Source organism: Corythoichthys intestinalis, chromosome 1 (genome assembly GCF_030265065.1).
Source record: "Corythoichthys intestinalis isolate RoL2023-P3 chromosome 1, ASM3026506v1, whole genome shotgun sequence".
NCBI classification, from domain to species: Eukaryota; Metazoa; Chordata; class Actinopteri; order Syngnathiformes; family Syngnathidae; genus Corythoichthys; species Corythoichthys intestinalis.
The window spans coordinates 81495356-81509044 of NC_080395.1; the positions used below are offsets into that span (position 1 = coordinate 81495356).

The 13689-nt window shown below is 41.3% G+C and overlaps 1 protein-coding gene across 7 annotated transcripts in view; it reads left to right on the forward strand.

Annotated features, from left to right (window-relative positions):
• Positions 1 to 13689, forward strand: part of LOC130919388 (protein-cysteine N-palmitoyltransferase HHAT-like) — a 473408-nt gene that overhangs the window by 284781 nt on the left and 174938 nt on the right. The gene's annotated exons all lie outside the window — the stretch shown is intronic.

Here is a 13689-nt window from a genome sequence, read left to right on the forward strand (position 1 = left end):
TTTCATTCACGGCCCTTTCCTGGCCAGGGGAGCAAATGTGTCTTATTTTTGACAATACAATTCAGTAAATGACTATAAGTCGCGGTTTTTTTCATATTTTGCTTTGGGGTGCGACTTATACTCAGCAGCGACTTATGTGTGAAATTATTAACACATTATGATAAAATTTCCCATGTTATTTTGGTGTTTTGGACTAATGGTTTTGTAAACTTGTTAGCATGCTATAGTTATCTGAATAACTCTTAATAGCTATGGCCACGTTCGCGTTCTGCCTTTGGCAATGTATGTTCAATTGTATAATTGACTTTTTTAAATTGAAATGGATGCATTTAGTTTGTGGCGCTTTCACGCCCACCTGGGAGCGCACTCGCACTTGTTTACGTGAAGAAGAGCGCTCGCACACCAGAAGAAGACAGACAGCTACGTAGCTCTGAGTGAGTGAGTGAGTGAGTGAGTGAGTGAGTGAGTGAGTGAGTGAGTGAGTGAGTGAGTGGGCGAGTTAGTGAGAGGGAAAGACGGCTGCGAACCTACGTTCATTGTTTATGCTTTTAAAATATCTCTACAGAGGCAACGCCTGCGTGTATCATCTTTTCTGTTGTTGTTGTGTGTTTTCCACCCGCGAGCGGACACTTACAGCCAGTTGTGTGGTTGTTTGAATGGTGTACTAATGCTAGCGAACGCATGCTAATCTGTTACGTTATTGCTGTAATAGTACCTAATTATCATTTATTTACGTTGATGTGAACCTGTTTGCTATCGAGGACCAAATCGATTCAACAAATTATGCGGACGTCCAGCATTGTCTTTTTGGAGTTTGCTGTATATAGCCAGGACCGAGCGGTAGCGTCCTGGTGAGGACAGTATATTCGCATTTCGTTGTTTATGCACTGTACACTGTACATTTATTCAGCATGTTGTTCTCTATTGTATTTTTATATTAAATTGCCTTTCAAAATGACATATCTGTTCTATGTGTTGGATTTTATCAAGTAAATTTCCCCCAAAAATGCGACTTATACTCCGGTGCGACCTATATATGTTTTTTTTCTCTTTGTTGGGCATTTTATGGCTTGTGCGACTTATACTCAGGTGCGACTTGTAGTCCCAAAAATACGGTAATAACTTCCTGATTGAAGGTGCGATCTTTTTCATATTTGGCATGAATGTGAAGTATTTCAGCCTGCACATGACTTTATTGAAATATTACCCATTACGCCTGGCGCCCCCTAGTGGGAACAGGAAACACCCTTTTAATTAAATAGAAAGGCTCCTGCTTCTCAGGGACAAAAATCAATTGACCTCAAACCTGAATCAGCGGAGCCTTAAGACATGTGTTCAGGTGCCTGATCAACAATTTTGTTTCGTTAAAGCAGAGGGGTCCAATAGGAAAGTCATAATGACCGTGTTCAGGTGCCTAATAAACAATTTTGTTTTGTTAAAGCAGAGGAGTCCGATAGGAAAGTCATAATGACCGTCGCCATTTTCTCTCCCCACTAATTCTGAACATTCAGACATGCAATATATCTGCCTGGATATCTTTCTGTTGTCAACTGCCACCGCCCCGACCTGCCTGCCCTCCGACTTTATTTGACGTCCGAGTTGCGCCATACGCGAGGGCCCGTTCAGTCCTGCTTGCAGGGCTAGTTATTATTATTTTTTCATGGCAAATGAAAATGGCCAATTTGAAGGCCTGAACATGCTCAAAAACTCACCAAATTTTGCATATACATCCGGCTTCGCGAAAATTTCGAAAATTTAGCAACGTTTTTTAAAAAAATCAAAAAATGGCTCAGTGGCGCCCCCTTGAAATTTTAAAAATGCCCTTTGCTTTGATGTTTTTCAACGTAGAGCGATGAAATTTGGGGAGTGGATACGTTCTCCAGAGACGCTTCAAAAAGTCTGCAGCACCCATATTCCAAACCCAACAGGAAATGGGATATTTTGGATTGAATGTTGAAAAACATAGCATTTTGGGCGAAAACCAGCATGCACGTTTCAGACCATTGCGCCGAGCCAGTATGTTGGATCTTCCTCAAAATTGGTGTACGTCTTCATGAGACATATGAGATATTAAGTTGTGAAAATGGTGAGTTTTCGTCCACGGGCCTAACCTGGGCGGGGTACCAAAGTCGGGTGTTTTTTTGGCAACGCGCCAATTTCAGTAAATGATTAATAACTTCCTGATACAAGGTCCAATCTTTTTCATATTTGGCATGCGTGTAAGGTGTCTTAACCTGAACACGACTGCATTGAAATATTTTCCATTAGGCCTGGCGCCCCCTTGTGGGAAGAGGAAACACCCATTTTTACGAGAAAGGCTCCTCCTCCTGGTGAAAAACATCAATTGACCTCAAACCTGCATCAGGGGAGCCTTAAGACATGTCTTTAGGTATATGATGAAAAATATTGAGTTTTCGTTGATGTAGCAGTACCCAAACAGGAAAGTGAAAAGACCCTCGGCATTTTGTCACAAAATGGCCAATTTCCAGGTCTGAACATGCTCGAAAACTCACCTAAATTTGCACATACATGCGGCTTCATGTAAATTTCATGAATTTAGCAACATTGCCAAAAGATGTAATAAAATGGCTCAGTGGCGCCCCCTTCAATTTTTAAAAAAGGCCTGTCCTATTAGTTTTTTTCGACGTAGAGTGATGAAATTTGGGGAGTGGATACGTTGTGCAAAACTGCTCCAAAAAGTCTCTTGCACCCATATTCCAAACCCAACAGGAAATCGGGTATTAGGGATTGAATCTTGCACAACATGGCATTTTTGTCTAAAACCAGCATGCACGTTTGACACCATTACGCCGAGGCAGTAAGTTGAATGCTCCTCAAAATTGGTCAGACTATTATTGACACATATGAGATGTTAGGTTATCAAAATGGTGACATTTCATTCACGGCCCTTTCCTGGCCAGGGGAGCAAATGTGTCTTATTTTTGACAATACAATTCAGTAAATGACTATAAGTCGCGTTTTTTTTTCATATTTTGCTTTGGGGTGCGACTTATACTCAGCAGCGACTTATGTGTGAAATTATTAACACATTATGATAAAATTTCGCATGTTATTTTGGTGTTTTGGACTAATGGTTTTGTAAACTTGTTAGCATGCTATAGTTATCTGAATAACTCTTAATAGCTATGGCCACGTTCGCGTTCTGCCTTTGGCAATGTATGTTCAATTGTATAATTGACTTTTTTAAATTGAAATGGATGCATTTAGTTTGTGGCGCTTTCACGCCCACCTGGGAGCGCACTCGCACTTGTTTACGTGAAGAAGAGCGCTCGCACACCAGAAGAAGACAGACAGCTACGTAGCTCTGAGTGAGTGAGTGAGTGAGTGAGTGAGTGAGTGAGTGAGTGAGTGAGTGAGTGAGTGAGTGAGTGAGTGAGTGAGTGAGTGAGTGAGTGAGTGAGTGAGTGAGTGGGCGAGTTAGCGAGAGGGAAAGACGGCTGCGAAGCTACGTTCATTGTTTATGCTTTTAAAATATCTCTACAGAGGCAACGCCTGCGTGTATCATCTTTTCTGTTGTTGTTGTGTGTTTTCCACCCGCGAGCGGACACTTACAGCCAGTTGTGTGGTTGTTTGAATGGTGTGCTAATGCTAGCGAACGCATGCTAATCTGTTATGTTATTGCTGCAATAGTACCTAATTATCATTTATTTACGTTGATGTGAACCTGTTTGCTATCGAGGACCAAATTGATTCAACAAATTATGCGGACGTCCAGCATTGTCTTTTTGGAGTTCGCTGTATATAGCCAGGACCGAGCGGTAGCGTCCTGGTGAGGACAGTATATACGCATTTCGTTGTTTATGCACTGTACACTGTAGATTTATTCAGCATGTTGTTCTCTATTGTATTTTTATATTAAAATGCCTTTCAAGATGACATATCTGTTCTATGTGTTGGATTTTATCAAGTAAATTTCCCCCAAAATTGCGACTTATACTCCGGTAAGACTTATATATGTTTTTGTTCTCTTTGTTGGGCATTTTCTGGCTTGTGCGACTTATACTCAGGTGCGACTTGTAGTCCGAAAAATACGGTAATAACTTCCTGATTGAAGGTGCAATCTTTTTCATATTTGGCATGAATGTGAAGTATTTCAACCTGCACATGACTTTATTGAAATATTACTCATTACGCCTGGCGCCCCCTAGTGGGAACAGGAAACACACTTTTAATTAAATAGAAAGGCTCCTGCTTCTCAGGGTCAAAAATCAATTGACCTCAAACCTGAATCAGCGGAGCCTTAAGACATGTGTTCAGGTGCCTGATCAACAATTTTGTTTCGTTAAAGCAGAGGGGTCCAAAAGGAAAGTCATAATGACCGTGTTCAGGTGCCTAATAAACAATTTTGTTTTGTTAAAGCAGAGGGGTCCCATAGGAAAGTCATAATGACCGTCGCCATTTTCTCTCCCCACTAATTCTGAACATTCAGACATGCAATATATCTGCCTGGATATCTGTCTGTTGTCGACTGCCACCGCCCCGACCTGCCTGCCCTTCGACTTTGTTTGACGTCTGAGTTGCGCCATACGCGAGGGCCCGTTCAGTCCTGCTTGCAGGGCTAGTTAGGGCCCGAGCACTCTCAGCGTGCGAGGCCCTATTGTTCTTCGAAGGATTATTATTATTATTATTATTATTATTATTAGGGCCCGAGCACTAGGCGTGCGAAGGCCCTATTGTAATGCAAAGGATTATTATTATTATTATTATTATTATTATTCTTCTTTCTTCATGGCAAATGAAAATGGCCAATTTGGAGGCCTGAACATGCACGAAAAGTCACCAAAATTTGCACATACGTGCAGATTCGCGTAAAATTTGATAATCTTGCGTCGTTTTGAAAAAATTTCAAAAAATGGCTCAGTGGCGCCCCCTTGACCCTTAAAATTTTCAAAAAGGCCTCTCCTCTCAGGTTTTCAACGTAGAGCGATGAAATTTGGGGAGTAGATACCTTATGCCTAACTGTTCAAAAAAGCCTCTTGCACCCATATTCCAAATCCGACAGGAAATCGGATATTTTGGATCAAATGTGAAATTTTTTCGGTTCACAGTTGGAGTTTACGTTTGGAGGCCTGAACATGCACGAAAACTCACCAAAATTTGCACATACATGCAACTTTGCGTAAATTTTGATAATCTACAAAAAAATTTAACAAAATCGCTCAGTGGCGCCCCCTTGAAATTTTCAAAAAGGCCTTTCCTATTAGGTTTTTTCAACGTAGAATGATGAAATTTGGTGAGTCGATACATTGCGTAAAACTGCTCCAAAAAGTCTCTTGCACCTATATTCCAAATCCAACAGGAAGTCGGAAATTTTGGATCAAATGCGAAATTTTATCGATTTACATTTGAGACCTTGTCGCTGAAGAAAATAGTTGGATCGTCTTCAAAATTGGTCAGACTATACAGGAGACATATGAGATCTTAAGTTTTCAAAATGGTGAGTTTTCATCCAAGGGTCTGGCCTGGGCGTAGTCCCAAAGTTGGCCATTTTTGGGCAAAACACCAAATTCAGAAAATGATTAAAAACTCCGTGATACAACGTTCAATCTTTTTCATTTCTAGCAAGTATATGAGATATCCCAGCCTGAACACGACTGCATTTAAATTTTACCCATTAGGCTTGGCGCCCCCTAGTGGGAACAGGAAATGGCCTTCTTTACGAGACAGGCTCCTCCTCCAAGGGAAAAAAATCTATTGACCTCAAACCTGTTTCAGGGGAGCCTCAAGACATGTGTTCAGGTGCCTAATGAAAAATATTGAGGTTTTGTAGAAGCGGAGAGGTACAAACTGGAAGTGAAAATGACCGTCAACAATTTGTCTCGCCAAAAACTTTGAACAGTCATAACTCGGCAGATATACAACATATCTGCGCCAAACTTCCCGTGTTTGTTGAGAGTCATACCCTGAAGGTTCGTGTAGGGGTCATTTGCATCAACTCTACAGTGCCAACTAGTGGCGACAGAAAGAAGTTTTAAAAAAGGCCTTTCCTATTGGGTTTTTCCAACATAGAGTGAGGAAATTTGGGGAGTTGATACCTTGTGCAAAACTGCTCCAAAAAGTCTCTTGCACCCATTTTCCAAATCCAACAGGAAATCGGGTATTTTGGATCAAATGTGAAATTTTTATCGGTTCACAGTAGGAGTTTACATTTGGAGGCTTGAACATGCACGAAAACTCACAAAAATTTCGACATACATGCGGCTTTGCATAACGTTCAATAATCTTGCAACGTTACGAAAAAATGTAACAAAATGGCTCAGTGGCGCCCCCTTGAAATTTTCAAAAAGGCCTCTCCATTTAGGTTTTTTCAACGTAGATGGATGAAATTCGGAGAGTCAATACCTTGTACAAAACTGCTCCAAAAAGTCTCTTGCATGCGTATTCCAAACCCAACAGGAAATCGGGTATTTTGGATTGAATGTGAATTTTTTATCGATTTACAGTGTGCACATTTTACACCTTGGCACCTAGGGAATTAGTTTGATCATTCTCAAAATTGGCGAGACTGTTCATGAGGCATATGAAATCTTAAGTTATCAAAATGGTGTGTTTTCATTCACGGGCCTGACCTGGGCGGGGTGCCAAAGTCGGCCATTTTTTCGCCAAAACACCGAATTCGGAAAATGACTGATAACTCCCTCATACAACGTTCAATCTATTTTAAATCTGCCATGTGTGTGAGGTATACCAGCCTGAGCACGACTGGATTGAAAATTTACCATTTGTGCCTGGCGCCTCCTAGTGGGAACAGGAAATGCCCTTTTTTACGGTGACACACTCCTCCTCCAAGGGAAAAAATTAATCGACCTCAAACCTGCATAAGGGAAGCCTTAAGACCTGTCTTCAGGTGCCTGATGAAAAATATTGAAGTTTCGTTGAAGCGGAGGGGTCCAAACAGGAAAGTGAAAATGACTGTCAATAATTTTTCTCTCCAAAAATTTTGAACAGTCATAACTCGGCAGATATACAACATATCTGCGGCAAACTTCCCGTGCTTGTTGAGAGTCATACCCTGAAGGGCCTTGTAGGGGTCATTTGCATCAAACCTACAGCGCCAACTAGTGGCAATAGAAAGTCACTCGTTTTTCCAATACATGTTCAGTTCTTTTCAGGTTGGTCATTGTAGTTTCAAGACCTATTAAAATACTTATTTACGGCCCATGTCCACGTGTCTCTGTCTGTTGCCGTGACGACCCTTTGTTCGCCATTTAAAGGAAATATTTTTTTTCAGAGACTCAGGCAGCTTATAGAGCCACAGTATTTGGCACACTTGGTCGAATTGGCCGAGTTAGAAGATTAATTTTGGGTTTTGAATAAGGGCTTGGCTGCACAGCTCAGTAGTGGCTCCTTTTTTGTAGTACTCTCTCCAATAGGGGTTTTTATCTCTTGGGTGTGGGAATGTAAATAGGCGACTTTCGAGCATGTTAGGTTCTAATGAGATAATTAGAGAGGAGGATCTGCCACCAGCCTGACCTGCACACAGTCCGAGTTGCGTGACGTCCGAGTTGCGCTAGATTGCGAGGGCCCGTTCAGTCCTGCTTGCAGGCCTAGTTATTATTATTATTTTTTCATGGCAAATGAAAATGGCCAATTTGAAGGCCTGAACATGCTCAAAAACTCACCAAATTTTGCATATACATCCGGCTTCGCGAAAATTTCGAAAATTTAGCAACGTTTTTTTAAAAAATCAAAAAATGGCTCAGTGGCGCCCCCTTGAAATTTTAAAAATGCCCTTTGCTTTGATGTTTTTCAACGTAGAGCGATGAAATTTGGGGAGTGGATACGTTGTCCAGAGACGCTTCAAAAAGTCTGCAGCACCCATATTCCAAACCCAACAGGAAATCGGATATTTTGGATTGAATGTTGAAAAACATAGCATTTTGGGCGAAAACCAGCATGCACGTTTCAGACCATTGCGCCGAGCCAGTACGTTGGATCTTCCTCAAAATTGGTGTACGTCTTCATGAGACATATGAGATATTAAGTTGTGAAAATGGTGAGTTTTCGTCCACGGGCCTAACCTGGGCGGGGTACCAAAGTCGGGTGTTTTTTTGGCAACGCGCCAATTTCAGTAAATGATTAATAACTTCCTGATACAAGGTCCAATCTTTTTCATATTTGGCATGCGTGTAAGGTGTCTTAACCTGAACACGACTGCATTGAAATATTTTCCATTAGGCCTGGCGCCCCCTTGTGGGAAGAGGAAACACCCATTTTTACGAGAAAGGCTCCTCCTCCTGGTGAAAAACATCAATTGACCTCAAACCTGCATCAGGGGAGCCTTAAGACATGTCTTTAGGTATATGATGAAAAATATTGAGTTTTCGTTGATGTAGCAGTACCCAAACAGGAAAGTGAAAAGACCCTCGGCATTTTGTCACAAAATGGCCAATTTCCAGGTCTGAACATGCTCGAAAACTCACCTAAATTTGCACATACATGCGGCTTCATGTAAATTTCATGAATTTAGCAACATTGCCAAAAGATGTAATAAAATGGCTCAGTGGCGCCCCCTTCAATTTTTAAAAAAGGCCTGTCCTATTAGTTTTTTTCGACGTAGAGTGATGAAATTTGGGGAGTGGATACGTTGTGCAAAACTGCTCCAAAAAGTCTCTTGCACCCATATTCCAAACCCAACAGGAAATCGGGTATTAGGGATTGAATCTTGCACAACATGGCATTTTTGTCTAAAACCAGCATGCACGTTTGACACCATTACGCCGAGGCAGTAAGTTGAATGCTCCTCAAAATTGGTCAGACTATTATTGACACATATGAGATGTTAGGTTATCAAAATGGTGACATTTCATTCACGGCCCTTTCCTGGCCAGGGGAGCAAATGTGTCTTATTTTTGACAATACAATTCAGTAAATGACTATAAGTCGCGGTTTTTTTCATATTTTGCTTTGGGGTGCGACTTATACTCAGCAGCGACTTATGTGTGAAATTATTAACACATTATGATAAAATTTCCCATGTTATTTTGGTGTTTTGGACTAATGGTTTTGTAAACTTGTTAGCATGCTATAGTTATCTGAATAACTCTTAATAGCTATGGCCACGTTCGCGTTCTGCCTTTGGCAATGTATGTTCAATTGTATAATTGACTTTTTTAAATTGAAATGGATGCATTTAGTTTGTGGCGCTTTCACGCCCACCTGGGAGCGCACTCGCACTTGTTTACGTGAAGAAGAGCGCTCGCACACCAGAAGAAGACAGACAGCTACGTAGCTCTGAGTGAGTGAGTGAGTGAGTGAGTGAGTGAGTGAGTGAGTGAGTGACTGAGTGAGTGGGCGAGTTAGTGAGAGGGAAAGACGGCTGCGAACCTACGTTCATTGTTTATGCTTTTAAAATATCTCTACAGAGGCAACGCCTGCGTGTATCATCTTTTCTGTTGTTGTTGTGTGTTTTCCACCCGCGAGCGGACACTTACAGCCAGTTGTGTGGTTGTTTGAATGGTGTACTAATGCTAGCGAACGCATGCTAATCTGTTACGTTATTGCTGTAATAGTACCTAATTATCATTTATTTACGTTGATGTGAACCTGTTTGCTATCGAGGACCAAATCGATTCAACAAATTATGCGGACGTCCAGCATTGTCTTTTTGGAGTTTGCTGTATATAGCCAGGACCGAGCGGTAGCGTCCTGGTGAGGACAGTATATTCGCATTTCGTTGTTTATGCACTGTACACTGTACATTTATTCAGCATGTTGTTCTCTATTGTATTTTTATATTAAATTGCCTTTCAAAATGACATATCTGTTCTATGTGTTGGATTTTATCAAGTAAATTTCCCCCAAAAATGCGACTTATACTCCGGTGCGACCTATATATGTTTTTTTTCTCTTTGTTGGGCATTTTATGGCTTGTGCGACTTATACTCAGGTGCGACTTGTAGTCCCAAAAATACGGTAATAACTTCCTGATTGAAGGTGCGATCTTTTTCATATTTGGCATGAATGTGAAGTATTTCAGCCTGCACATGACTTTATTGAAATATTACCCATTACGCCTGGCGCCCCCTAGTGGGAACAGGAAACACCCTTTTAATTAAATAGAAAGGCTCCTGCTTCTCAGGGACAAAAATCAATTGACCTCAAACCTGAATCAGCGGAGCCTTAAGACATGTGTTCAGGTGCCTGATCAACAATTTTGTTTCGTTAAAGCAGAGGGGTCCAATAGGAAAGTCATAATGACCGTGTTCAGGTGCCTAATAAACAATTTTGTTTTGTTAAAGCAGAGGAGTCCGATAGGAAAGTCATAATGACCGTCGCCATTTTCTCTCCCCACTAATTCTGAACATTCAGACATGCAATATATCTGCCTGGATATCTTTCTGTTGTCAACTGCCACCGCCCCGACCTGCCTGCCCTCCGACTTTATTTGACGTCCGAGTTGCGCCATACGCGAGGGCCCGTTCAGTCCTGCTTGCAGGGCTAGTTATTATTATTTTTTCATGGCAAATGAAAATGGCCAATTTGAAGGCCTGAACATGCTCAAAAACTCACCAAATTTTGCATATACATCCGGCTTCGCGAAAATTTCGAAAATTTAGCAACGTTTTTTAAAAAAATCAAAAAATGGCTCAGTGGCGCCCCCTTGAAATTTTAAAAATGCCCTTTGCTTTGATGTTTTTCAACGTAGAGCGATGAAATTTGGGGAGTGGATACGTTCTCCAGAGACGCTTCAAAAAGTCTGCAGCACCCATATTCCAAACCCAACAGGAAATGGGATATTTTGGATTGAATGTTGAAAAACATAGCATTTTGGGCGAAAACCAGCATGCACGTTTCAGACCATTGCGCCGAGCCAGTATGTTGGATCTTCCTCAAAATTGGTGTACGTCTTCATGAGACATATGAGATATTAAGTTGTGAAAATGGTGAGTTTTCGTCCACGGGCCTAACCTGGGCGGGGTACCAAAGTCGGGTGTTTTTTTGGCAACGCGCCAATTTCAGTAAATGATTAATAACTTCCTGATACAAGGTCCAATCTTTTTCATATTTGGCATGCGTGTAAGGTGTCTTAACCTGAACACGACTGCATTGAAATATTTTCCATTAGGCCTGGCGCCCCCTTGTGGGAAGAGGAAACACCCATTTTTACGAGAAAGGCTCCTCCTCCTGGTGAAAAACATCAATTGACCTCAAACCTGCATCAGGGGAGCCTTAAGACATGTCTTTAGGTATATGATGAAAAATATTGAGTTTTCGTTGATGTAGCAGTACCCAAACAGGAAAGTGAAAAGACCCTCGGCATTTTGTCACAAAATGGCCAATTTCCAGGTCTGAACATGCTCGAAAACTCACCTAAATTTGCACATACATGCGGCTTCATGTAAATTTCATGAATTTAGCAACATTGCCAAAAGATGTAATAAAATGGCTCAGTGGCGCCCCCTTCAATTTTTAAAAAAGGCCTGTCCTATTAGTTTTTTTCGACGTAGAGTGATGAAATTTGGGGAGTGGATACGTTGTGCAAAACTGCTCCAAAAAGTCTCTTGCACCCATATTCCAAACCCAACAGGAAATCGGGTATTAGGGATTGAATCTTGCACAACATGGCATTTTTGTCTAAAACCAGCATGCACGTTTGACACCATTACGCCGAGGCAGTAAGTTGAATGCTCCTCAAAATTGGTCAGACTATTATTGACACATATGAGATGTTAGGTTATCAAAATGGTGACATTTCATTCACGGCCCTTTCCTGGCCAGGGGAGCAAATGTGTCTTATTTTTGACAATACAATTCAGTAAATGACTATAAGTCGCGTTTTTTTTTCATATTTTGCTTTGGGGTGCGACTTATACTCAGCAGCGACTTATGTGTGAAATTATTAACACATTATGATAAAATTTCGCATGTTATTTTGGTGTTTTGGACTAATGGTTTTGTAAACTTGTTAGCATGCTATAGTTATGTGAATAACTCTTAATAGCTATGCCCACGTTCGCGTTCTGCCTTTGGCAATGTATGTTCAATTGTATAATTGACTTTTTTAAATTGAAATGGATGCATTTAGTTTGTGGCGCTTTCACGCCCACCTGGGAGCGCACTCGCACTTGTTTACGTGAAGAAGAGCGCTCGCACACCAGAAGAAGACAGACAGCTACGTAGCTCTGAGTGAGTGAGTGAGTGAGTGAGTGAGTGAGTGAGTGAGTGAGTGAGTGAGTGAGTGAGTGAGTGAGTGAGTGAGTGAGTGAGTGAGTGAGTGAGTGAGTGAGTGAGTGAGTGAGTGGGCGAGTTAGCGAGAGGGAAAGACGGCTGCGAAGCTACGTTCATTGTTTATGCTTTTAAAATATCTCTACAGAGGCAACGCCTGCGTGTATCATCTTTTCTGTTGTTGTTGTGTGTTTTCCACCCGCGAGCGGACACTTACAGCCAGTTGTGTGGTTGTTTGAATGGTGTGCTAATGCTAGCGAACGCATGCTAATCTGTTATGTTATTGCTGCAATAGTACCTAATTATCATTTATTTACGTTGATGTGAACCTGTTTGCTATCGAGGACCAAATTGATTCAACAAATTATGCGGACGTCCAGCATTGTCTTTTTGGAGTTCGCTGTATATAGCCAGGACCGAGCGGTAGCGTCCTGGTGAGGACAGTATATACGCATTTCGTTGTTTATGCACTGTACACTGTAGATTTATTCAGCATGTTGTTCTCTATTGTATTTTTATATTAAAATGCCTTTCAAGATGACATATCTGTTCTATGTGTTGGATTTTATCAAGTAAATTTCCCCCAAAATTGCGACTTATACTCCGGTAAGACTTATATATGTTTTTGTTCTCTTTGTTGGGCATTTTCTGGCTTGTGCGACTTATACTCAGGTGCGACTTGTAGTCCGAAAAATACGGTAATAACTTCCTGATTGAAGGTGCAATCTTTTTCATATTTGGCATGAATGTGAAGTATTTCAACCTGCACATGACTTTATTGAAATATTACTCATTACGCCTGGCGCCCCCTAGTGGGAACAGGAAACACACTTTTAATTAAATAGAAAGGCTCCTGCTTCTCAGGGTCAAAAATCAATTGACCTCAAACCTGAATCAGCGGAGCCTTAAGACATGTGTTCAGGTGCCTGATCAACAATTTTGTTTCGTTAAAGCAGAGGGGTCCAAAAGGAAAGTCATAATGACCGTGTTCAGGTGCCTAATAAACAATTTTGTTTTGTTAAAGCAGAGGGGTCCCATAGGAAAGTCATAATGACCGTCGCCATTTTCTCTCCCCACTAATTCTGAACATTCAGACATGCAATATATCTGCCTGGATATCTGTCTGTTGTCGACTGCCACCGCCCCGACCTGCCTGCCCTTCGACTTTGTTTGACGTCTGAGTTGCGCCATACGCGAGGGCCCGTTCAGTCCTGCTTGCAGGGCTAGTTAGGGCCCGAGCACTCTCAGCGTGCGAGGCCCTATTGTTCTTCGAAGGATTATTATTATTATTATTATTATTATTATTATTATTATTATTTTTTCATGGCAAATGAAAATGGCCAATTTGAAGGCCTGAACATGCTCAAAAACTCACCAAATTTTGCATATACATCCGGCTTCGCGAAAATTTCGAAAATTTAGCAACGTTTTTTAAAAAAATCAAAAAATGGCTCAGTGGCGCCCCCTTGAAATTTTAAAAATGCCCTTTGCTTTGATGTT